Genomic DNA, 26662 nt, shown 5'->3' with positions numbered 1-26662 from the left:
GTCCGTTGATGGGAGGACAGAGGACGCCTGGTGACCGTGAAGTCAGCCCAATACAGTGAAGGAAATCAGCAAAGTGGTAAAAAGTCACAAAAGGAAACAGATTCTTGGGAATCCAGAGGGTTGAGTCTCCGAGGAAGGAGGGACAAACCAAGCGGGTTGAGCTTCTGAGGCCCTAGGCAGTCTTTTAATTTCCTGACCGTTTGCTTGGTGAGCTCTGCCCTGTGAAAGGAGAGACATTCCTAAGGAAGCAAGAGCACATTCAATTTCTGCTGAGCAGCTGCTGCCTGCAAAGCAAACGGTACACGGTGAGCTTGCTCTGGGTACCTGTTGGTGTAGAGATTGTTACACGTCTGAAAGACCACCTGTGTGTCCAAGCCGCTGGCTGGGTCATTGCTTCTAATTCTGCAAAGCATCCATAGTCAACTGTTTATCATTTCTGAAAGCAGATTCAGACGGGAAGACCTAGCTCTAACCTGCAGAAATATGGCCAGAGGGCTACTCTGGAAGATTGGACCTCAGAGATCCAGGCAAAGGGCCCCAGGCCAGTTAGGACACACAATCCTAGACATACCCTGAGGAGCCTCAATGGTCCGCCAACTGTCTCCTCTTCAGCCCAGAGTTACTTAAGACCAACTGTCACACATTTAGGTGATGGTGTCAATTCTTAACAGAAAGCGACTGGCAGTATGCAAGTTCACTAAAAGCATTAGCGGTGGTGGGCATGAGGATATTTTGGTCTCTGAACCTTAACAGAATCACTTCAGAATACATTGTAAATAGTTCATCAGAGCCATTTGTACAGAAGAAGTGCAGTGACAAAAAGAGTCATCTCCGGGAATAGAGTCTTAATTTCATAATTGACTTGCATGACCATGGGCGAATTAGTGTTTCTTTGTGTTAGATTCCTTGTCTATAAAATGGGATGATAATAGCAACGTACCTTACAGGGTACTATAAAGACTGTGGGTACCATGTACAGAACTAGTCTGGCCTATAGTTAACTGTTACACAGTTCGCTGTCCTTTGAGAAGGGAGCTTGTTCAGAAATGTATTTTCTCTCTTTTCCTTACCCACAGGAAATAGAAGCTCGTTACGGAGACTGTTAGGATCATCATTCAGCTCGGATTCCAGGTGGTAAACCTCTTCCGTCTTTCCACTTCCTGCCAGACCTCGTTTCCCATTATCTGATTATTTGACTCTCAGGTCTGTTGGAGAAGATAAGAGAAAAGAAATCTATCTAATGATTCTTTCCTATAGCGTCTTCCTTGTCAGCATCTGCTCCATCACTAGTGGATATTGATGTATTGAAGGATCCCTCAAGCTTGTTCAAACAGGGAATTAACTTCAATTCTCAGTGATGAGAGGGGGCCTCGTTTGAGCCAAAGTATCTTGCCGCCCTTAAAACTGAGTCTGGGCCTTCACCATGGGGTAAGTCGAGAGTCTCAAACTCACATGCCCACAGGGGCCTGAAAGAGGGAAGTTCTCTCAGCCTCGCTTCTGTTGCTTACTTTAGACAACGAGAGGGTAAGGGTTACTTGTGGCTCTACTTGGAGGCAGATCATTGTGTAAGAGCAGGATCAACAACCATCTATCTGTACGAGATCTTAGTCCGGGAGAAATGAACAAGCGGTGAGCCCTGTGGAGAAACGGCACCCATCTGAGCTCAAGAGGGAAACTGCTGCTCAGCCCCTTGGTGCTCGATTATCTGACCTTTAAAGAGAAACCCTCAAATATGGGATTTTTTTTTTCCAGGTAAAATCTCCAGAATTTTTATCAGCTGAAAATTGGGATGTCAGAACACAGGGGGGGACAAATATTAAGCATGTTTACCAGTTGAACCTAGTCTGTAGGCTTCAACTTTGGGTTAAGTTACATGCACTTAGATCCCTCTCTCTGCCGGCCAGTATATTATGAAGAACACGGCATGTGCCTGGTAGAGGGTTGGGTGCTGTAGGGAGAGGGAAAATCTTAATCTTGGTCCAAAGATAGGAGTCTCATGCATGAACGCTTTTTCCCTTTTTCCCTTCCCTAACTTTTTATTTTGGAATAATTTCAGATATACCGAAAATTTGCAAAAGTAGTGCAAAGACTTTCTGCATATCATTCACCTAGATTCTCTAAATATGGCGAATAATTTACCATATTGATTTTCTAATTCTCTTTGTCTTGTACTTTGTTTATTGCTATTTAGTTCTCCCTTTTTGGGTTTATCTCTCTATGTGTGTGTGTGTGTGTGTGTGTGTGTGTGTGTATGTGTATGCACACACATTTTCCTGAAAAATTTGAGAGTAAGTTGCAGAATCAATGTCTTTTTCCTTCCAAGTGGTTTCATGTATTTCCTAAAAGTAAGAATACATTCATACATACCACAGTGTAATAGATGAAGAGATTGACATTAATGCAGTGTTATTATCTGATCTTTAAAGATCATTCAAATTTCATGCCCCAATTTCTTTATAGCAAAAGAAAAATTTGAGGTCTGGAATCCAACAGTGTCCATGTTGTCTCTTCACAGTCTCGCCTGTTGGCTGCAGGTGTGGGGGTGTGGGGAGGGAGGGGGGAGGTTGAGGAAGCAGTTTCTCTTTGTCTTTAAGAAAAGAATAATCTCTTTTGTCTTTTATAGCATTAATATTTTAGAAGAGTACAGGCAATTCCTCAATATTTTAGAAGAGAAGAGATAGATTATCTTTCATTTTGGGTTTGTTTAGTATTTCCTAGAGATTAGATTCAGGTCATGCATTTTTGTCAGGGATACCAAGAAGCGATGCTGAGTCCTTCTCGATGTGAGGAAGACACAATGGGAGTATTTGAGGAAGACTGTCCGTTTGTTTTGGGAAGAGAAGCATTAACGGTACAAGTACTGGCCCTCCAAACGGGCATTTTGCTATATTTTTTGATATTTTAGCCTTGTTGTTAGATGATCCCCTTCAAACTCTTCCAGTCGACATAAAGGTTTCTCCTCTCTCTTTATTTGTTTTCTTCACGAACTATCCAGCTTCTTTGGATCATTTGGTATTGAGATTATATATAAACCGGTGCAGTTTGATGAGTCAGTAGCTGAAATGACAGCAAAATAAAGCAGACGGGACTCACTACTGAATTTTCCACTACTTGGGCCCTTAGAGGCTTTAAATACGAAGCAAGAAGCAGACTCTGAGTTATATAGAGCGTAGAGATGCCTAACGGCTTCATCCTCACATCAGTAAAAGAAATACTTGCTGGCATTTACACAATTTTGAAAAAATTCTCAAAATTTACCTATTTATTGTTTCCTTTTTATAAGAGAAAATAGTAAATAGGTGGTAATTTTAAAATATCAGGTTTTTATGATATTATATGAGGTCGTCCTGCACTGGAATCCAAGTTTTGTTCCTTGGGACAATCATCCTGTGGAAATGCTTTACGAAGCCCCTAAATTTGAGCTGCTTCAGAGAGCAGCAGTGAAGCACAGACTTTTGAACCAACAGATTCAAGCTGGGGCTTTAGATATACCATCCGGCATTTGTGGAATCGTAAACCATTTGCTCTCTGGAGCTCAGTTCCCTCATTTGTAAAATGGAGGATTATCTTGCCAGACTCTTGCAAGGATTAACAAGATACACAAAAGAAAAAAATTTAACTCAGTGTACTTGGTAGATAGTAGAGTCCAATACATGTGGATTTTCTTCCATATTTCTTTTTGCCTAGGCACCTTCAAGGGTTTATTAATTCCCTTCTGGTTACAAAGTCTGTTGGGAGGAATTTCAGGGCCTAATAATACTAAAAAGGATTTGGTAAAAAAAAGGCATGGAATTTAAAAAAAAAAAAAAAATTAACAACCTGGCATGTTTGACACACACACACTCTCCTTTCTCCCTGAAAGCAAATATCAATGATTGGGAAGTTTGTACATGAATATGGTACGTTTAACTGAAATATTTGCAGAATCAATTTGCCAGAGGAAGCCTCTGGATCTCGGTTCTATGTAGAAGCTCCCTTTTGGTCATTTAAGTATTTCCTTACAACTGGAACTCAAGAATTACTGTGACAAAGTATCAGGGACTGAAGGAACATAGTCCCTGTAGAAGAAATTGTCCCTCTCAAGTGGTCTTGACTCCCTGGTGGAGTGACGGGGTCATGTAAGCCCTGCCTGAGCTTCAGTGGCTCACAGATTCACTTCTGTTCACTTTAGACTTTTGCAGGCACGTGACATCATAGTCCGGGTAAAGATGAAATGATCTTGAATTTCTTTTTTCTCACCTTTATAGGAAGTTACCTTCTAGTTGTACAGCTATTTCTGCTTTTCTCCTATATTGGTAAATGAATGAGTCATCCCAAATAGGGTAGGGAGGATGGAAGGTATAGATTGGACCATTGGGTACTTCTCTGTTGAAGAAAAGGAATGATAAATCCACTTTTTAAAAAATTTTTTAAGCACTGCTTATACTTGGGATGACCATATGACTCATTAGCCAATGACATGATATGTTATCCAAATGATATTATCCAGTGATTATCCGATGACCATATGATTGATTATTCCCTCTCACTTTTGAGAAAGAGGGTGTTGTTAGTAATTTTACTGAGACAAAATAAGTAAACCGAGACTGACCCCAGTAAACCAGGGCAGTGTGCTCATGCTTTTCTTGAGGACTTGTGTAATTAAAATTACTAGGAAGGTTACACTTGAGGACAATGGTTATGTAAATGGCCAGGGATTCCTCTTCTGGCTACCCCCTATCTCTGTCCAGTGTCCACGGACTCCGGGCCAATTAGGGCTCTCCGTCCCAGGCATCTCACCATGATTCAGATTTCCACTGGCTTTTCTGGAAGAATATATGTGGCCAGAGCCCCCGTTCTCATGACCCATTTCAGATAACTGAAGATTTATCTTACAAACTCCCTCACATTGAGAGGTCTATTTGTGGTGCTCTTAGTGCAGTGGGCTTTTTTAAACAAAGGAATTCATGGTCATAAACAACAGGGGAAATCTGGCACGAACGTATTTGGAAAGTGACTGTTTTTGTTTCAGCGAGAAGGTTGTTGTTTGTTTGTTTCACCATGGAGGCAGAAGCCTTCTTCCCCTTCACTTCAGCATCCCGTGTACTTGTGAGGCTTGAGCATCTACAGTCTTTTTTCATGAGCCTTTGCTCAATTGTCCCTTTCCACAGGTGGAGAGGGCAGTCTGTAGGGCGGCTTTGTCATGGAGCACAGGCTTCCCATTCTTTTCTTTTCTTTTTTTTAAATAAAGATTTTATTTATTTATTCGACAGAGAAAGAGAGAGAGCGCATGTGCACAAGCCGGGGCAGGAGGAGGGAGGGATGGAGGGAGAGGGAGAAGCCGACTCCCTACTGAGCAGGGAGCCCAATGCAGGACTTGATCCTAGGACCCTGGGATCACAACCTGAACCAAAGACAGACACTTAACCGACAGCCACCCAGGTGCCCCCAGGCTTCCCATTCTAAAGAGTACAGATGAGATCTAGAGAAGCAAAATGAAATGCTTGCTGTCACAACAAACATTTATTTTATTTATATATTCATACATATATACATACATACATACACACAGCTTTTCTGACCTAAGTAAATTTGGGTCCAGTTGATGGAGTGGTCGGTCACAGGGAATTCTGAATTAATCATAGAGGTAATATAATAATAATAGCAGAATCATAATGTGCTTACCATGTACAAGGCGTTGTTCTAAGAGCTTAATGTATGCTACCACTTATACCTAACATTTTAATCAATATTTAAAATTTTTCCCTAATGGTAAGTGCAAAATTTAGACTTTTTCTTTCCCTTCATGGGGAATAGAACTAATTGTTTGCAGCACATTAGCCCTGTTTTGTTTATTTGCTGAGAAATCTTTGGATAGCAAGTTTTCTCATGTAACTGAGTGCTTTTAGCTCTTTCCCTGTACATTAGATGAGTGTTTTTCAGCATGCATCTTGCTGCTTTTGGTTCAAGGCTGAATGCGGCCTTGTCTAGCAATGTTTATATTTGTGCTGAAGTAGTATGGACTCATATGATTAGGTAAGGTTTGTTGCTGCAGGCAATATTATGCAAATGCTTAAAATCTTACTTCAGATGGTTAACAGTCTTCAGTGGCATTTAACTCCTGTTTTTTGTTTATTTGTATTCAAGTACCTTAAGACAGGAGTTTAGTTAGCTTCCTGGGGTGACTTTCTGCCTGATATTATTATTTAAATTGCATTTCAGATATAGCAGGGGGAAGGAAAAAAGGAAATGGAAGAGAAGAAAACACGAGACACATTGTCATTCATTAGCCATTAAATGGTTAGGAGGTATTGTTTTCCTCAATAGGAACTAGAGATACAATTAGCCCAAAAGACATCCCTTTCTATGTAAATCCAAGGGGAAGTCTCCCTGGGAGTGTTAGAGTTGAGTGTGGCTGGCTCCAGGCTTTTCACTGTCCAGTTCAGGTCCCAGTGGTTTTTCTCAACCCCTGCGTTGAGTTGGGCACTTAGTTATGCTCTCTATATAATGGATGGAGGGATTGAGACTTAAGGAGAAAGAAATAAAGTAGAATATAAGAAGGGGTTGGGTTGTCCTGTTGAAAGATGCCAGGGCAGGCTTTATTATGGATTATAAACATGAAAGAAAGGTTGATAATTACTTACGGTAAGTGTTGAGCAGGAAGATCTAAGTACCCGCCCCAGGTGAGGACGCCCACCGCTAGAGACGAGGAAAAATTAGAACACAGCCAACCATCAGCATTAGGAGCCCACAGATCTCCACCCACTGCCTTGTGTAGGCTTCAGAGTCCCTGCAGAGAGCTCAACACATGAGGCAGGCATCAGAAGAGTATGCTCTTCAGAGAAAGAAGAAAAGTAGCAAGATTGGTGTCAGTAATATGGCTAATAGGTCTCTCTGACAGCCATTCAGGGAAGTGGACTGTACACAGGATTCTGATGCTGCTGGAAGAAACCCAGTTCTCTTCCTTAGGAGGCAAAGGGACTGGTGGGCCTGGTTGGCTGTTACAGGACCCATGGCCTTATGCAATACAAGTACACTCACTTGTGCGGAGTTGTACTGAGTTGTGTTGGGTTGAGTACCCAGTACAGGGGAAAGGTTTCTCCTCATCAGAAGAATGTGGCGCTACGTGATAGCTCCCACCAAGGTTCCACATAGGAGAATGTTTCAGGCACAGAACATGGATGGGGCAACCCTCCAAGCACCAAATTGCATGGCAACCTTGTCCACAGCATAAGGAAGGGGCAGAGGGAAGGGGCGCCTATGTGGCTCAGTGGGTTAAGCCTCTGCCTTTGGCTCAGGTCATGATCTCAGGGTCCTGGGATCGAGCCCTGCATCGGGCTTTCTGCTCAGCAGGGAGCCTGCTTCTCCCTCATCCTATGCCTGCCTCTCTGCCTACTTGTGATCTCTCTCTGTCAAATAAATAAATAAAGTCTCAAAAAAGAAAAAAAAAAAAGAAAAGGAAGGGATAGAGGGGAACTCAAACTGGAAATGTGCCCCTGGAAAAATAAAGACTTAGTGTGGTTATCTCCATCCCTCCCCTCAATTTTATGAATGACAGATATTACTAATTAATAATGGAAGTTTTTCTGTTTCTCAATGGCTACTGAAGAACTAAGTCAGAATCTTTTTGCTTTTTCTCTTCAGAATCCTTCTTAACAAATCATTTCGTGTAGTCACTGTCAACTACAGGGAGTTAGTGTATGGTTTAAAATGTATTTATATACATTTTATAAATTTATATTATTTAAATATAAATTATATATATATATTTAAGATATATTTATTTGTATAAAATGTATTTATTAGAGGACTACAGATCTTATGAAATTAAAGATGTGTGAGCTCTGAGGTGGGAAGAGAGTGGGCGACAGGTGTCTGTATTGAAATGGGCCTGGGAAAGGGTGTCAGAGGAAGAAGAGAAGATCCCAGTAGAGGAGAAATGGATCTTACAAACTCAACTGGGTTGGCATAGATGGATGAATGAATGAATAAATAATGAGAGGTACATTTGAAATAGTCAGAATGTCTGTATTCCCCTCATGGCATTTCCTTCATTTTTAAACAACCTTGGGCAAGCCACATATGTCAGATATTTCCTAGCAAAACAAAGATTGGAAATGTGGCAATATCCTGATAATTCAGGCAAAACCTCCACTTCTGCTTGGAGTACAGAAAATACCACTGGGAAAGAGAATTATAAATAAAAAGATGTTTTTCTTTGATAACAGCATGTCATTACCATCTTTATGAATTTATATGACATCTTTTACTTAAGAAAGTAAATGGAATTCCATTAATGTTTCTAAATGGCTACTGAAGAACTAAGCTGTATAGGGTAGCATTATAATCCAATACCCGCGTGAGGGGATTAGGCTAAACTGAGTGATTAGGCTAAACTCCTGATCACTCATATTTTGACTAAAGCATTCCAATAAGAAGTGAAAAATTTTCCAAATTGTATATTGAAGACAAAAACATGCAACCAATAGAAAGTGCCTTCATTTTGTATTTTCCCAGAGTTATTTGGTTAGATTCCCACAGTTTTAACCTCATATCTTGGTGAACTTAGTGATGTGGGGCTCACAATTTTACTTCTCTGCTTTGCGATGTAGATGATTACCTTCACTTCCTTTGGATCTGTTCAGTGTCAATTAAAACAATTATATTACATGCATTTTAGTTGTCAAAATTAAAAATATGTAAAATTCTACAACCTAAAGCAACCCTTGTTATTTTGGTAATACATACCCTTTTAAAAAACACAGAAAAGATTACGTTTATGCATCCTTTTATAAAATGACTTTGGACTGCGGTGCCTGTGTGGCTTAGTCTGTTAAGCATCTGATTCTTAGTTTTGGCTCAAGTCATGTTCTCAGAGCTGCGAGATTGAGCCCCATGTCAGGCTCTGCACACAGCACAAAGTCTGCTTGAGATCCTCTCCCTTTCCCTGATGGCAACCCCTCTTCTCTCCTGGCTTGCATGCACTTTCTCTCTCAAAATAAATAAATAGATAAATAAAATCTCTTAAAAAATGAAAAAAAAAGTAAAATGACTTTGTGTTACTTCCAATATGTTGAGTGATAAATATCTCCTTTCTATATCAATAAAAATTTTTATTTGCATAAGATAGATGCATCATTTTTCATGATTGCCTAATGTTCTATTCTCTGGGTTTAATACAAGCTACTTAACCAATTCTTATGTTTTGATATAACATTTTCCCCCAGATTTTGCAATAATGTAAAGAAATAGATAATATCCTTGAAGTTAAGGATGGAAGCGGGTAACCATTCTTAGTATTTTACTGGAAATAAGTCTTGGAAGTGCTATTGTGGGGACAAAGAATGTGCACATTGTTAAAACTTTGGCTGTAGCTTGCTAATTGCCTTTTAGAAATGTTGTAGGTGTTTTATCTTTGAATGGTTGGATGTGGAAGTCCAAGAAACCTTGATATTATCCTTTTTCCTTCTTTATTTTTCATCTTTATCAATCTGATAAATTGTGCTACTCTATCTCATTTTAATTTGATATTTTAATTTTAGTTGTGAGTTTGAACCTATGTTTATTGGCCATTCATATTATTTGATTTGTGTATCACATATACAGATTTTGATTATTTTTTTTCTGTATGTATTATCTTTTTCACTGATTAAAAGATAACTATTAAGTATGCAAACCTATGGAACTCTCTGAATTTCATGATTTTAATAGGTTTCAAAGTATTCTATATCAGGATTATGAATTGTAAGTGAGAATCCACACTCATCTCTGCTTTCTTAAACTGTTCTAACTGCAATGGCCATTAGCAAAAATGTGATATTGAACTTGGCAGAAACTGTTCTGAACCACCTCTTAATGGTCTTTCATGGTAATGAACTAAATTGTAACTGAGCAGAGAATAAAACTTAGTCCATTCCAAAGTAAAATAGATAATGGAATCAATTATCTATACTTTTCAGCTAATGGCAAGGTCATTTTTCTTCATTTTCTAAATATTTTAAGCTAAAGTAGATTTTCTCATGGACTATTTTTTTCTTTTTTTTTTTTTTTTTAGGGTGGGCAGGGGTGCTGATTTGCCAGATAACTTCTTCCATTCTTTATGGCTTAATAATGCTGGACAGAGCTAGAGTGTTAATGATCTGAGGATCTAAACTTCAGATGAAACAAAGATCACAGATCAAAGTGATTTTGCCTTGCAAGGACTCACATCCAGGGTCAAATGCAGGCTCTTGGTAGGTGATTTGTGAAGGATGGTCTGAGAAAGAGGTAGGCTAGCCGGTTCTTCCTCAGCTCTGCCGCAGAGCCCTTTCTGAGTGCGACCCCCGTGCTTAAGAATCATCACAGGACCTTGTGACTCTCCACCAAGCTCAAATCTCAGAGCTTCGTGTTTGATTCAGCTGGTACAGTGGGATGGATATTCATATCTTTATAGACATGTTGCCTTCCCACCCCTAATTTTTTTCCCTCATGGTGTTTGGTGTTAGGGTGAAGGGCGAAGGCCACATTTGAACATAAGTCAGGTTTTTTATTTTATGTGGGGGAAAGCCAGGGGCGTTTGCAGAACTTAAAACAGAAATCAAACCTTTAAAGGTCGACTGTATATGTCCTGCCACTCATATTCTCTTCTGGCTTCTAACTTTCCTTAGGCTTAAAATACATCTGGAGTTCCTGCTTCCTTTGTTCTTCAGAGAGTTCATTTCTTATTCTTTAAAAAAAGAACACATGCACACACACACATACACACACAAAACAAAAAACATTTTTTTTTTAAAGGGCAACAAATAAATAAAGTTTGTGTTGATCGTAATTTCCACGGCTTGTTGCCTATAACTCAGCAGAACTAAACAGACTTGCTATTATTTCGGAGAGTGCCATGCTGTACCCTAACTTGGTAGGCTTCTCAGTGGGCGGTTCCTCATCTGAGTGGTTTACTGATTGTGAAATTAGGAGGAATAGGGGCAGGAGAGGCAGCCACTCATTTTGAGATGAAGACAGATGAGGAAATGCATCCAGAAAGAAGGCTACTTCATATATCCCAACGCAAACATATCTTGGAGATATGGCAGGTTTGGTTCCAGAACTACCACCAGAGAGTAATTATCACAATGAAGTGAGTCACCTGCAATTTTTGGATTTCTCAGGGCATGTAAAAGTTGTGGCTATACCATACTGTAGTTTGTTAAAGTGTGCAGTAGTGTTATGTCATTAAGAAAAGTACATAATTTTAAAATGTTGTTAAAAGACTTTAGCTATCCTATCATCTTAGCTTTCAGGGAGTTGTTATGACCATGTGTTATCAGAGACCACCATAACAGGGGCGCCTGGGTGACTCAGTCAGTTAAGCATCTGCCTTTGGCTTGGGTCATGATCCCAGGGTCCTGGGATCAAGTCCCACGTCAGGATCCCTACTCAGTGGGGAGCCTGCTTCTCCCTCTGCCTCTGCCCATCCCCCCTCTCATGAACGCTCTCTCTTTCTCAAATAAATAAGTAAATAAAATTTTAAAAAAGATGACCATAACATATAATAATAATGAAGAAGTTTGAGATACTGTAAGAATTACTACAATGTGACACAGAGATACAAAGGACCAAATGCTGGCCTTTCCAGGAAAAAAGGCCTGGAAAGATTTGCTGGATGCAAGCTTGCCATAAACCTTCAATTTGTAGAAAACATAGTATCTGTGAAGCATGGTCAAGTGCATTAAAATGAAGTATGACTGTATCTTTAGTAAAACAGCTACAAAGTTTGGCATCAAACTTGCTTCTAATAATACCTCTTAGTGGTTGTATCAGTATAAATATTATAGGTGCACGTTTATAGCTCATTAAAATAATTGTTTGAGTGCCAGGAATGCTGCTTAGGGATTTCAGCCACATTCAGAATGTATCATAATTGATGAGAATAACTAAATCCTTGACTTGCTTCTTATTGTATAATATTCATATAGTCTTATTCTTTGTCATAGTTGTTTCACTTAAATGTTTAAATAACTACTGTGAGGAAAAAAATACAATAACAAGATGAGTACATTTTCTGCATTAAATGGACTTTATGCTTTCATTTTGACAGCAACTTTTGATGAAGTAAACATTTTGATATATTCAGTCTTAGAGAAATGTGTATTTCCTATCCCTGCCCACTTACCGGTTTTTCCTTCGCTGCCTAGAGATTCCCCTTGTCTATCCCATACTCCTCATTCTGCTCATGGAAGTCTTGACCTTTCTCATAAGTTCATTCTCTGTGGCTATATTCTGGGAAGAGAATATGAGTCCAGACAAACAAGACCCCTGTTGCCCTTGAGTTTTATAATCTAAAGAAATCTTCCTTGATTTCCTCTTTCTGCAACTGCTTCTGTTCCGGTTAGAACTACTTGCTTTCTTTTTAAATGGCTCTTAAAGGCTTAGAAGCTTAAACCTTTACCGTAGTTATTTCTCTGATTTATTGAGGTTTAAGTGCTGATCAATTAAATTGTAGCTTTTTTTCCCACCTGAATTCTGAACAATTAAGATCAAACAGTAAGGTGAATGGGACATAAAATATATTTATTTTGATGAAGCTCAAAATGGGCAGTAGAGGGATGGGGACCCTGATACCGAACTCCAAAATAAGGCAATTAATTCTTAGTAAAAAACACCCTGGAAAAAACACCCCGAAAAAATACTGCCATGTGCCAACTCTGCTAGGTGTGGTACAATAAGAAAATGAACTTCCAGCAAATCCTGACTTAAAAGGTAGAGGGACTAGAAAGGGCATGTCTGTGCATGCCAAGTTTGTTCTCTCAAGCTGGACATGAGTGAATAAAAAGTGTGTATTAGAAAAGAACCATGACAGACTATGGACTCCAGGAATAAAACTGAGGATTTTAGAAGGTAAAGGGGTAGGAGGATGGGTGAGTGCGGTGATGTGTGTTAAGGAGGACCCGTATTGTGTGGAGCACTGGGTGTTATATGCAAACAATATATCATGGAACACTACATCAAAAACTAATCATGTATTGTATGGTGACTAACATAACATAATAAAAAAATTATTAAAAAAAAAAAGTGTGGATTAAGCCAGATGTGGGCTCCCTCCACAACTGGTTGGGGAAGAAGTGTTCCCATCCCCACACACTCTGCATATTTCCCTACCAGTGGGTTCTTTCTGAATTTATTTTTTAATCCTGCAGAGTGGCTAGAACACATAGCCATTTGCAAAATATTTAAATAAATTTATTAGAAGATAAACACATTTCATGGATTTATTCCAAAACAGAGATGACTTGAATGTTCTTGGAATGAGTAAGTTCTAGTATTTACTACCTTGTCAATAGTATATTCTCCCTCATGTGTATTTTCATGATATTTACTGTCAAGATAAACCCTTTAATTGTATTCAGCGATTGTATATTTACTGAATCTTGTATACTTACTGAGGCAGAAGCATGGACACGAGTATCTTAAAAAAATTCTCAGAGAATATGGTGGCAATAAAAACTTCAAATCATTGTAGACTGAACTATGTGAAAAAGGTCTGAGAGGACCTCACTATGATTCTGAGAGCTTTTTAGAAATCTTGAAACTTTATGAAAGCATCTGGAACTGAAATCTGGGGTGTGGTAGAAGAGAAATTCAGGAGAAAGGGACGTCTTGGCAACTAAGCTTACAAAAGTCTGATGCTATTTCAGCCATACATTTTAAATAGTCTTAATTAATCTATGTCCCCATCCACCAACCATGTGATGTCAGTCTTTGCTGATAACAGAACATCTGCCGGCTTGGTCAGGGAAGCAGCCCTTCATTCAATCGGGGATATGGTCTGATTTTCCTAATCGCAAAGTTTGCCTTAGGGTTTACCGTTAATTAATTGTGTCTAAATATTAACCGACATCTATTCTAGGGTGTGAGCAAAACTCCCCTCCAGGGCACGTCCTCTGTGGAAAATTTAACATTTCCATTATGAAAGCCAAGAGGATGAAATGCTTTTAGAAATGTGGCTGTTGCGTGCAAAGGAGGAGGGAAATATCTCTTAACAATGGAAGAAAGAAAAGGAAGAGTGAGAGAAACAGCTCCAGGGAGGGGGTTGGTTAGAGAACTGATTCATACCGGCTTTCAAAGAAATGGAATAAAAAGAAGGAAGAATGGCAGGTTGGCTGAGGAATCCTCCCGTAACTGTAGAGTCCAAGGAGCCAGAGGATTGTGATGGACAGGAAGAGGAACTCTTATGAGAACTTCACCTTGGAAATTCTTTCCTCCCATAGGGGAGAGGTTTATGGGCAAGAATAAAAGCTGATGGTCTTGGGTCAGAGAGAAGAATTATATCCAGTCTGTTGTACTTTTATTTCTAGAAAACTGACTAGTTTGAGATCAAATCACAAAGTAATGGAAGATGTTTGCCTCATGTCAAGAACTAAATCACGTGTTAGATCTGATGCCGCAATTTCTTATTCCTCACAAGGAGTGATTTTTGTCCTGAGGAAATGATTCAAGTAGGATCTTTTCCCCTTTAGGACATGTCTAAAAACTGAGACCCTCTGTGTCAATGTAACCGTTTCTCCTTAAAATGTTTTAGCTGGGAAGATCAGATGGCATACCAATAAATAACTTTACTCTTTGCTTCAGGATTTTCTTGCACACCAATTTGTCCAGGCAAACATTGGCTTATATGGGAAAATAGCTATCAGAACAGGACAGTAGGTTTCTCACACGGTCTAAGAGCAGCAATCAGCTCATCAGGACCTACTTCAAGATCCTTGTCCACTATGTCGCAAACTTTGCCCAGTCCAAGCTGTGACCTCTTGAAAGACCCATCTTCAATGATTTGACCCCAGTTCCCCAAATTTTACAAAAACTCTTCAAATTCTTCCTTTAATCTGGGAAACTATTAGGACTCTACCAAAGTAGTGTTTCCCCTTGCTAGAGAAAGTTTAAGAAACGCAGCTCTGTTTGACCCACAAGATTTGGTGGTCTTGCAGGTAATTGAGGGTCTATCTAGTATGTAGAATAGAAACATCCACATACACATTAAACACTCTCAGGATGTTATCCAGATTTTTTGCTTGCGTGTGGAGAAAATTAGGCATCAGAGTTGTCAGTGAAATTGGGAAATAAGTGACTTAGTGAAGAGACAAAGGAGGTTATACCTCCTTGAATAAGAAGAGGCTCAGGAGAGCAGTTTTTGAGACATTAGAAGAAAATTAATGGTCTGTAGAACTGGAAACCAATAACCAGTCTCTTCTCTTGATTATGAGGTCCATGCTTTGTGCAAGGATGAGATTCGCCCTCAGATTTCCAAGGAGGCATCCAGGTTTTGTTTAGGATCCCATAGCGGAAGGAAGGTGATAAATAACTATCTTATTCTATATCCATGAGGGACCCAGGTGTAGAGAAGGAAGTTTTCATAGAATAATCAGTGACTCCTTCTTAAAAAGTGAGATCTGAATAGGATTGGCAATAATAACTCAGCAACTGGACTTTTTCGGACTTGGAACTCTTTTATTTCTGAAAATATAGACTTCCAATTCTCTGACCACATGCCTTATATTTCCAGCTGCCTCCATTCTTTTGTCTCATCATACCTGATACTTTATGTGGTTGATATCTCAATTTTTTTGTTTGATCAGCTATTTTATTTTTTGCCTAGGATCCATTGCTTCTAATGCTTACCAAATTTCTCAACTCCATTCTCTTTTATCATTCTGACAATCCATTTCTGGATGGATCTACCTGACTGCCTGTCTAGCTTCTCTGTCTGGAGGGCTGATTTTTCCGAGTACTGCCGGAGAATAACCATCACATATAAATCCGTGGTCTCTAACCACAGTTGGGCCCTTGCCACTGCCTAGGAAGTTTTCTACAGGTTCTTGAAGCATTGTCTTACTAATTCCCCAGAGCTAAATTGTGAAATCTTCCCTGCTCTCCAAAGGGCACCTATCCATCTTCATCCCTTTCACTCTCAGCATCACCAAACAAACAAACAAAACCAACACTATCTTTAACAACAAAAATGGGTCAACAACAGCAATAATAACCAGGTGGGGAAGTTTCTTAACTTCTTCAACTTCCAGTAATTAATTATTTTTAGAGTTATATTTGACATACAACATTGTGTCAGTTTAAGGTATACAACAATATGCTTGATACATTTGTATTGCAATCTGGTTGCCAGTGGAACATTAGCTAGCACCTCTATCCCCGTCATAATTATCATTCCTTCTAGCACTGAGAACAGCCAAAATCAGTCTCTTAGCAAGTTTGATGTTTATAATATAGTTTTGATTATAGTTGTCTATAATCACTCTACTCTGTATTAGGTCTCCGGGACCTATTTACCTCCTCATTGCAAACATACGTCCTTAGACCACCTCTCCCATTCCTCCACATTCGCCACCTCCCACCTCGTCCAGCGCCTGTAGTTATACTTATCTTGTCTTCATCTTTTAAAATAATGGAAATCATGTATATTCCTGAGACTGACCCATGCATGAGTGTCCTAGCTCTAATCCATTCCTACCTTTTCATGTGTTTGGTCCATCTGTGAGCTTATGCCTGTCTCTCCAGTTTCTTCTCCATTGCCTCTTTTGTATCAGTCGTTAAATAGGCTCAATTGTTTACAATTTTCAAAAAGAAAAGGTATTCCTCTGCAGGCTTTGCTCACTTTTCCTTCCTTCCATCCCTCACAATGTTTTTGAGCTGTACTTGCCATCTTCAGTGTCCGGTCTTTCACTCACTTTTCAACCTGCCTTCTAGCTCTTCTCTCTGAAATGCTGCTAAAATTGGACTGGCAAAAGGTCACCAATGAGCTTCTCGTAACTTCATTCTTCAGGAGTTTTTCATCTTTATTTCTTTTGTTTTACCTGCAGGATTTTATGTTATTGAACAAGGAAAGCCTCAGGGAAGAGTGAAGATAGACATTCCAGGCAAAGGATTATGCCATAAATAAGGGAGGGTGTCATAGAATTAAAGGAGACAGTGAAAAGATATTTGGGGCTGGGGACAAGATTTCTATAGAATATAAAGGGAATGGAGAGGAAAATATGTTGATATTAGGCTGTTGGAAGAGCCTCTGAGACCATGTCAAGGAATTCAGACAGTATTCCACAGTGACCCAGGATTCTTTTCTCAAACTATTGGAAAAGAACAATACACGGTATAAGGTGTCCATTATCATTTATTGTGTTTCAGACAAGGTGACTTGAGCTTCCTTATGCTTTTGCATAAGTCATAGGCAATCCAGGTAAGGGAAACATAAGGAATACTTCTGCATTGAGTTTGAGGCTGGGCAAAAATTTCCATGAGATCCAGGAGAGCAGTTGAAGACACAGGACTAGCCTTGCAGAAAGGACAGCAGAGCCAAGCAGATGAAGGAGTTATTCCTGGAGAAGGGAGTGCTGAAGTATTCATCAAGATCTCTGTTGAGACAAGCAAACCATTCGCAAGATAGTCCCTTTCTTTCCTTCAATTTGCCTTTTTTTTTTTTTTTTTTTTTTTGGCACTCAGAGAATTCCTTGCAGTACATTTATACAGAGTTCCATTTTATCTTACATTTAAAACCGTTGCCATTCATAGATGATACCGTTTTTGTTACACTGATAGGTCCGTTAGTGACTGGTGGGGAAGGCACAGTTTTCCTTCTGACAGTTGGCTTGCATTTTTTTTTTTCCTGTATATGCTGAATTGCTTTCTTGCTCTTACAAATATATTCAACATCACAGTTCTGCCACATGACAGACAGAGAAGGCCCTGGCAGATTCCAACCTCAGGAAGAAATTATGTCTGTTTCTATAGTACTATCAAGAGATCCATGTTTGTATGTCAGGAGACACCTTTGCGTTCACAGTGCACTTCCATGAAATGAAAGGCATATGAGGTGATATTCTTTGATGTCATTTTAACCAATTGGATCACTGTGATTTAAATTAATTGTTAAAGAGTTGATTAAAATTTGGATTCCATGTGATTTTTATATGATTTCATACATATGTTTTAAAGTGAAAGGTAAAGGTGGATGCTTGGATTTGATGTATTTCCTGTGAAGTTTGGGATGTATAAGAAGATAGTTGTACAGTTCTAAGGATTAAGGACCAAACATCAAGTTTCTGACAATGTAGATATACAAATAGATAAAAACTAGAATGTTTGAAACAACCGATAAAGTCTGTAATAGTTTCTAATCTATTTTGTTGCGTTTTATGCAGAGATATTGATCCTTCTTTGGTATTGTGTGACATCTTCAATTAGAGTTCATCATGTTTACAGTATACTAGATTTGTCACTGTTTCTGGGAATGATGTATTGGTCAAAAACTCAATGTTCATTCTGAGAAACTGCCCGGTGTAATGCATGTATATTCTTACACACATATTAATATACATCATATTATATTCAGCTTCTACTTAGTATCCTTTAGATGTCAATTACTGCAGGTTTTTGAGACTCAACGTCTCACCTCTGTACCACATGAAATGCTTTGTCCATAGTCATTACATAATTGGTTTTTGTATTGAGTTTTCTATTCCCAATTTACTCGCTCATCTCTATTATCTAATGATGACATTTGTGTGTATATATATATGTTGGCTAAATTCTATACCTAGACTTTGGATAATCAATATTGCCACAATATAATTGTTATGACATTATTTCAATTCGGGGAGAAAAAAAAAAGGCAGCTAAACGATGCAAACTTCATTTACCTTTGGACAAATCCTAGTGATACAGTTTGCTCAAAGTCCAAGAAGTTTTCACATTGGGATGGAAAGCAAATGATCTATAGCCCTTAGCAATCATTTCAGAATAGCCATATCATACCTGTCTAGTGAAGGACACTTTGGTTTCTGAATAGGTAGAATTGTTCTAGCTATGTGATTATAGGGCCCTACTCTCCCAGTATCTCAGATCATATGTTCTTTTTGCAGTGTTGTGTCTGGGCATTTCAAGGCAGGGTCCATATTTTCCTGAGAGGAAATGTGTTGGAGTGGGATGATCTGGCCGACTAGAAGGTCTAGGTGGTGGTTCTTGGAGTGTGCTCCCCAGACCAGCACTGTCGGCATCACCAGGGAGGTCATCACAATAAAAATTCTCTGGTCCCATCTCAGGCTGACGGAATGAGAATGTCTGGAGGTGGAGCCAGCGGTCTGTGTTTTAATAAGCCCCTCAGGTGTTTCTGATGCACGGGAAAAGTTGGAGACCTGCTGGTCTAGAGAATGGTTGAGCACTTAAAGAGGTCATTTAACTTGGAGAATGAATGACTTAGAGGATGTGGTTCCTGTTTTCATTCCTGCACTGTTTCAGTTTGCGACTTTGAGCCTCAGGTTTCCCAGTTTTAAAATGAGGGGTTATAGTTACTGTATCTTACTAAGTAACTCTAAACTCTGACAGTGTGGCTGCCTTCTCAAGGGGGAAATTTCCTCTAGTTAGACTTGTGGCTGCAATGTGGTAAATAATTTCTGGTTTTCTTTTCAGTCACCTGACTTGGTATTCAGAGTAATTTTAATGTAGATGAAATAAAGTAACTTTATTTGTGCTTGATTGATTCTTGATTGATGCTTGATTGATTCTTACATTTCAGTGGCTTTTTATACTGAAAGACCTACTGTAATTCTTAGCCCCACAGTCAGCATACTTGGTGAGGCTATGGGACCAACTTCTGGGTTCAACCTGCCAATCCAAGATGTTCCGCCAGATAAGATGATAGGGTATAAGTGTTTCTCATAAAATTCGTCTCTTATTTTACTTTTTCCTATACATTATCAGAGAACAAAGGGTGGGCATGTCCAGAACAAGATAGGCATTTGCTATCTTGTAAAATTAGTATATTAAATATTAAAGTTTATAGTCTAGATATGATGGTCTAACATGAGTTCTGGCAGATAAATTCAAACTTTTATACCAGCTCTAAAACAAATACAGCTATTCTTCTAGTCACCTAGGTGTACAAACTTGGAATCTTCAAATAGTTCATCTCTTTTTTATACCAATGGTCATTATATATTGTCCTATCAATTAATTTTTTTCATTTATGATATTTTGAATTCATAACATCTTCTAGATTTCCCATACTGCTGCCGTTGACCTCAGAGTCTTTGTGTGAGGTTTTGTAATCCATGCCTCTATACAACAATAGCTTTAGTGGGGTTTGGCTACATGGTCCTCAAACCTTAACATGATACATAAATTTGACTCTAAAAAAGAGATATTTCCAACGAGCTATTTTTGAGAAGTGAGATTTAAATTTTAATAAATAAATGTCATACATTTTCTTGAACAAACAGAAGGAAAGGGTTCATTCTTCCTCAGATGCTATCTATACAGGATGAATCTAATTCCAGAGGTCAGTCTAGTGGAGATTTTAATCAACTCTTTCCATTTTATTCTAATGGCACATATGAATATTTGACTTCAGTGTCTCAGACTGTCTGTCTGTCAGTCTGGCACTTTCTCTAAACAAAATATTATTTTCAGGGAAAAAAAGTCTGAGACCCAAAATAGAATAGGACTGATAAACTAGTGTTCCATTTTGTGTAAATGATCTAACCTCCTTTTAGTCACCTGGGTCTGGAATGGCTGTTTTAGCAAATTTCTTACTCTATCACCTTGTTAAAAATACAGACGGTTGTATAACTTTGTCTAAGCTCATGCATTATTGAGCTGATAAATCATAGTGGCTTTGAAAGAGCCAATATGCTCCAGCTGCCTCTCATGCAAATTAACTGCATGTGCTAAAACTCCTTATGGAAATTTCAATGGCTAAAAATATTACGCACAATCAAAACCCAATGTTATTTTTGCTTTTCCCCTGCAATATTTTCTCAGTTAGTAGACATTTTAAGAGGTTTTTCAATTGTGATAACTTCTGGATTTGGTTTTATTTTAAAGGAAGAACCTACACACATATACACAAATATATATATATATGTATATATATATATATATATATATATCTCCAATTCTCATTATTAGCAGTAAGTATGTTCTACAAAGTCAGCACAAATGCTGAATTAGCAAATACTGAGCCATTGCTCCTAGGGGCAATAACAGGGTTAGGTTCCTGTGAGCCTCTGCTTACATTTTGGTTAACCAATCAATACACAACCTTGTTTTATGTGTTTCTATTTAAAGACATTTTATATAATATCTATTGTTGACTCAGTAGCACTGAATATGGCCAAGAGTACTATAACTCCTGTCTTAATGAAGTTCAGCTAAAACATATGTTTTCTTCAGGAGGCTCCTTGTGCTTTCGAATTCCAGACAACTAGTCGAGGGCCATTTTAAACAGTGAAATCCCCTTGGGTTTCCGGGTGACTCAGCCTGGTTAAGTGTTTGCCTTTGGCTCAGATCGTGATCTCAGGGTCCTGGGATTGACCCCTGCCTTGGGCTCCCTGCTCAGGAGGGAGTCTGCTTCTTCGTTCCCCTGCTCCTGCGGGCACTGGTGCTCTCTCTCTCAAATAAGTAAAATCTTAAAAATAAATGAACAGTGAGCAATAGTTACTGTATCCCCAAAAAAGTATGGCAGTAAATATACTATTAAAAGAACACCTGTTTGCAGTTTGAGGGCTAAAACAAGAGGGAAGGTTGGATGTGAGGCAGAAGATTAAAAATTTTTGTGACTGTGCATATGTTTGCAAATGACCACAAAAATAGTTGTAAATATTAACTGGTTTGGGGGTTACAAATACATTTTAGGAAGTAGGCAGATTTGTAAATATGGGATCTGTGAAAAATGAGGATCAATTGTATGATAATAGATGTGAATGGAATGTGTTAAAAATTTAGAACTCTAAACTCTAAAACACACAATGAGTCTATGAGAATGTTCTTAAAAGTTTCAAGGTACCCCATTCTGAAACTTCCTATTCAATGAAATTGAATTTACCTTCAAGCATAATTTCTTCTCTCATATTCTGACCATATTTTGTTTCTGCTACTTTTTTTCATATCTATATCTATATCTATATCTATATCTATCTATCTTATTATTTTGATGACCAGGACTGGTTACTTTTCCTTGGTTCATTCTTTCTTAGCTAGTGATGTGATTGATTAGTTATACCTGGTTAGACTGGTATTGATTAGTTATACCTGGTTAGAATGCCAACATTCAAAGGACATTGCATGATCTAATTGAGCCACAGTTTGAGTCACCTATGATTTTTTACATGAATTGAATATTTATATTTTATAAATAGACATACTTTTTTTTCCTCTTCAACACATTAACCAGTCCAATGTCCTTTTAAAACAAAGTTACTTCTTGTTTGTTTTGAGCTTCCATTCTTTGTGTCTAAATGCAGCCTTTAAAAGAATATAAACTGGAAAAATAAAGTAACTTTCTGATTTATAGAGGTACTGAATATCATATACCTTTTTTCCCCACTTGATAGTTTCCAAGTGGATAAAATTTTCACATATACTTAGGAAATTTCTGTATTTCAAGATTGGTTGAAACAAGTTTTGTTTTTATGGAAGGCTAATTTTGTTGTTTTCTTCAGGAAAAGCTGGATTTTGGTATAGATGTACATTTTTCATCAGCAAATGTGGTATCTAGAATGGAACCTGTTTAAGAATGTTATGTGTGAATTTGAGAAGAGCATTTTCTGAGCTCTATAGACCAAGCTGGGTATTAACAATGCAGTACTTATGGGGTCATGTTTATTAATGACTCAATAGGAGGGACAGACATGAAACAAGTAGAGATGTAATTCACTCTTCATAATATCTTGGTACTGTAACAAACCAACAGGATGAAAATATTTGTATAAAGAATCTGCCTTCTCTGATGTGTACTTTTAAAATTGCCTTGGAAGCCTCCAGATTTTTAAAAAATATTTACTATTGTTGTATTTTAAGTAAGGCAAACACCTTTTCTATGTTTATATGATTAACTTCCCCTATGTTTGCCTAGACCTAGATTCGCATGTCAGTATGAAAGCAAATTCATGGTGTTTATGAATTAAATGAGTTCCTCAGGGATAAAAGAACCACAAGGAATTCATAATAATTATGTTACAAATGGAAGGACATTCAGGGACATTTTGCCTAACCCATGCATTTCTCAAAAGGAGAAACAGAGGTACATTTTAACTCGAAATTGGAAAAAAATATGTGCACCAGCAAAGTATTTGCCTCTTCCTTTTCCAGTTTATGTTTAGGTTGAAACCAAATCTTTCCTATTCACACAAGTTAGCATCATAAAGAAATCAGGGGACTCTCGATGGTGGTACATCTGTCCCTTCTGAGTATCCACAGTACTCCAGGGGTGGGAAAGAAAGAACAGTATTTCTGATGAGGCAAGCCAGGAAGTGATTCTCCTGGGGTTGCTGACTCCCAACAGGAGCAGATTAACATTCCAGAGAAGAAAGTGGCTACGTGGCTCACACTGCAAGAAGGTTAGACTTGGCTCAGAGGCTATAGTCGGAGAGATAGAGAGGGAGAATAACAATACATTTTAGGAATAATGGTAGAGTTTTTATAAATATGCTCATTTAGTTTCAGCAAAATGGTGGGGGTATTGTTTGTTTGTTTGTTGTTTTTTTTTGGATCTATTTTTAGTTTTGACTGTATACCAGTTAAGTTAATGGTAAAAGTCTGGATAAACTAAATATTTCCCATGATTGACGATATTCATTTTAAGGATTTGAATTCAGAAAGACACAGAGAAACTTGCCCCCGGTCCTGTGAAATAAGATCATTTATCAGCTCTGCTTTATTTGCAAAAGAAGGTTCAGTTGCCCTTTATATTATTGTTAGAGCTCAAGACAATGTTTCTTTACTTATGAGCAGATGTTTGAAATCCTCCAGGAGTTTTCTATAAGACTATGGAAATGAACTTGGCATGGGTACTGGGCTCCCAGGTGGAGCGGCGCACATGAGCCTCCTTAGAAGTGTTAGATCAAGGCTAGTCCGGGAGAGCAACAGAGCCTAGCCACCAAAAGCCGAGCGCTTTGGTGAGTGACAGGTACAGGCTCCTTCTGAGGCATGAAAAGGAATGCTAAATGATCTCCCTGACAGAATAAATCTTCTGTTTGTTTGGTCTGGACCAGATGTGCTACCGGCTGATGTGGAAATGTCTGCTCATGCCAGTTTCACTTTCAATCACAATTTGGCAGGCCGGCTAGTTTTGAAAGTTGCAGTCCATTTAGCACTTTAAACAAAAATGTTTTCTAATGGTCTTTCCAGTTAATTTGCAAATCCACACCAGGGCCTCAATAGGGCCTGTAAGAAGCTGTTCTCTAGAGATGTGGGTCACTTGATCAACGAAGTCTGTCTTGAGATTGAATGGAAAATATGGCTTTATTTCCTGTGTTCAACAGAGTGGTCTCTATGTATGGATAGAAGAGCTCTGTGTGACCAGCACAGGGCTGACTGTAGTACCACAGATTTATTTATTATAGCTGGTTCATATGCAAGTTGCTTTAATATTTTAAAAAAACAGGAGATAAAGTGCTGATTACCAGCTTCCAATAGTTCTGAACAGTCCTCAAAATCTCGGGTTAGGAAAGACTCTGAAGACTTACTTTTCTCAACATATATTACATACTTCGAAACCATGGGTACTCTAAGAGCCATCACAGATATGGCCTGTAAAGAAATCTGTGAAGAATTAATTTTAGGAAAATAAAAGATTCTCCGTTGAGAAGAGCATTCTTGCTTGAATTACTTGGAGATATAATTATCTTACCTTCATTTTTCTTCACAGCTCTAGTTAATGAGCAGAAATTTTCATTAGTACTTGATTCCTGGTAACATGAGGATAGGAATCTTGTTTTTTCTTTTTTTTAATTTCTGTATCCTGAGTTCCTAGATAGAAGCCTGATACATAGTAGCTGCTCAATAAAATGTTGTTGAATGAGTGAATTCAGATATATGAATGTACTTTTACCATTCTATTGGTGATTAGGGAAAGAGTTTGGTATTAGAACTCCAGAAAGAACATTCATTTCTGTGGATTCATATGTAAAACTTGGACTCTTACCTACAGTTCTTGATTAAAACATCTCCAAAGACTTCCCATCAATAATGGGAAATGAACATGACATTTGTCATTGGGGATTGTTCCATTGTAAAATTTAAATTTAAATATAGAAACAATAACTTCTTCATGTTAAAAAATAAATAAACCAAATCAAAATACAAATTGAAAAGTAGGGGAAAATTGCAACATATTTGAAAGCTATGGGGCAGTTTCCTTAATATATAAAATCTTCCAAATCAATTAAAAAATACATATAAAACACAAGGTGCTCAAGCTTATATTTAAAGCTCTGTATATCATTTTTTTCACCCAATATATTGAAAGACAATGAAATGTTTGATAATACACCCAATATAAGGAGGGGGGAAATAGGTACTCTCATGCATTATTGCTGGGGGTCTAAATTGCTGTATCCTCTCTCAAGGGCAATTTTGGAATAGACCTGAAAATTAAAATCACTTTGACCTAACAGTTCCACATCTGAGTATTTATGGGTATACTTGTACCGATGTCAAAGTACATGTTCAAAGATAATCAAGAAAATTCATTCATTTCAATATCATTTGTAGTAGCCAAATACTAAAAAAAATATCTAGTGGTCTATCAGTGAGTAAACTAGTTAAATATGCTGTGCTACACACATATTATGGGATGTTTTGGAGCCATTAAAAAAATGAAACTTTTCATATGATCTAAAATAAACTAGTTTCATTTCAAAATAAAATAAATGAGAGGAGTAGGGAATTTGGGTAAATTGGAAGGGGAGGTGAACCATGAGAGACTATGGACTCTGAAAAACAGTCTGAGGGGTTTGAAGTGGCGGGGGGGTGGGAGGTTGGGGTACAAGTGGCGGGGGGGGTGGGAGGTTGGGGTACCAGGTGGTGGGTATTATAGAGGGCACGGCTTGCATGGAGCACTGGGTGTGGTGAAAAAACAATGAATAATGTTTTTCTGAAAATAAATAAATTGGGAAAAAAAAAAGAAAAAAAATGGTGTTTAAAATAAAGTGCTGGTTCCTATTCTTTATTAGCCCTGTGCATTTAGAAATATACTTTTTAACATATTTATAGTACTCAAAACTATTTGAGGATCTGTGTGTGTATGTGTGTGTGTGTTTGTATGATGTTAATGTATATCATGGCGGAGTTAGAGATGGCTAATTAAACCTCACTTAACTGTCTCATAAAGCAATCTGTAATATAGCCCTAACTTTTAGTCACATTTACAGACACTAGAACTTATCTAGAGACTTTCATTGATATGGCGTTTTATTTTCCAGACCATAAGGAGAATATATAAAAGTTTTTTCCCATCTGCGAAACTTTTGGGGGCCATTAAAGTGCCATTTTATAAGATGACTGTTCCAGTGCAATAATTGTTGCCCTGGGAACTTTAAAAAGTTTATTATCCTCCTAAAAAATGCATATTTTATTTTTTTAGTCACTGCAGGAATGAACCTCATAAACTGGATGAGTTTAATGGACTCACACTGAGCTTAAATGGTGGTATCTGCTTTCTCAGTGCCTTTTATCTGCCACATTGGAGATGCATCCCCTACGTGATTCCCCACAATGGTGAGCTCCACTAACAGCTGGCTGATACATTTACCCTCTGAAGAGGAAGGACACCTGTAAATCTGAAGCACCATTACATACCTTAACAGTTATGTTGCTGGTGTTAAAAAGTTAAATTATTTCAACTGCAAAGACACAAGTATTGAAAGTGAAA

General features: G+C 38.2%; 1 pseudogene; it reads right to left on the bottom strand.

The window, feature by feature from the left end:
• LOC122902270 overlaps positions 1 to 15751 on the bottom strand; it is a 49184-nt pseudogene extending 33433 nt beyond the window's left edge.
• Between the last annotated feature and the right edge of the window lie 10911 nt (positions 15752 to 26662).

Source organism: Neovison vison, chromosome 1 (genome assembly GCF_020171115.1).
Source record: "Neovison vison isolate M4711 chromosome 1, ASM_NN_V1, whole genome shotgun sequence".
Lineage (NCBI taxonomy): Eukaryota > Metazoa > Chordata > Mammalia > Carnivora > Mustelidae > Neogale > Neogale vison.
This window is presented reverse-complemented; position numbering and strand designations above follow the sequence as displayed.